Source organism: Oryzias melastigma, linkage group LG22 (assembly GCF_002922805.2).
Source record: "Oryzias melastigma strain HK-1 linkage group LG22, ASM292280v2, whole genome shotgun sequence".
NCBI classification, from domain to species: domain Eukaryota; kingdom Metazoa; phylum Chordata; class Actinopteri; order Beloniformes; family Adrianichthyidae; genus Oryzias; species Oryzias melastigma.
Genome location: NC_050533.1, coordinates 14,366,264 through 14,367,287, shown reverse-complemented (window position 1 = coordinate 14,367,287; position 1,024 = coordinate 14,366,264). Strand labels below are relative to the sequence as shown.

At 34.7% G+C, this 1,024-nt stretch overlaps 1 protein-coding gene across 2 annotated transcripts in view; it reads right to left on the bottom strand.

Annotated features, from left to right (window-relative positions):
* esrrb (estrogen-related receptor beta) overlaps positions 1–1,024 on the bottom strand; it is a 40,142-nt gene that overhangs the window by 38,516 nt on the left and 602 nt on the right. The window lies entirely within an intron of this gene.

Below are 1,024 nucleotides of genomic sequence, written 5' to 3'. Positions count from 1 at the left end.
TGTCACTTTGCTGCTTTTCAGTTTTCTCTGCTGAACAGGAGCAGCATAACCCCTAGAGAGGAATCCAGTTCCATTCATCGGCTCACGTTTCTATAATCAATGCAAAAACATCACGCAGTCCCTATTGATCCTTCCAGGCCTACTGATGTGCAGCGATAGTGCCTCCACAGTGGCAGAAATCATACAGCATATGGTCTATTTTTGTGACAAAACCACTGAATAAAGAAATGGAAATCCTATCAAGATTGATGTCAAATCAGCTTAATTTAATTAAATAGAATACAATCTGCATCAATTTTGTCAAGTTTCAGCCAATTTATTCACTGAAAGAGTCAAAAAGGGCACTGCTTTTTAAATCAAGCACTGTTAAATATTTCAAATTTATAATAAGCTGCAAAACAGTCCTGTCTGTCAAATGTACAAAAAGCAGGACGTACGTTAGGATCCTTTCAGCTGAAAAATGCCATCTCCGTCGCTTTCTATCTACCTTGTGTAGTGCTTCCATTCTGATAGACGATTGTGTTTGACAAATCACATTTCTGCATGTTTTTTCTGCAGCGTCCCAAAGACCATGACGTGCAACCTGAGCTATGAAAGCTCTGCAGCTATCACCGCTTCTTATCAGCAGTCCTATGAAAAAATATAAGATGGTGTGACAGCTGATTTGACGGCACTGGATATGATACAAGTAAACAATAGACCTCTTGGAGGGACACTGTTAATCACAGCTGACATGACAAAGCCTAACAAAATCTACATGGTTTTAATTTGCACTGATCTTGTTAAAAGGGTGATGAAAAGTAAATAACTTTGGACACTTTTTGAAAGTTTAATAGTGTTTTCCTCAAAAAATTATAATCAAATCTAAGCAAAATCACATTATTAGTTTTAACAATTAAATAAATATTACATTAGTTTTAAAAATACATTTTAATTTAAGATGTCTTTTTTGCAACTTTTTCATTAAACATTAAAAACACTTAGGCTTTTATTTTGTAAATTTATTGTAATTAATATGGGTTGA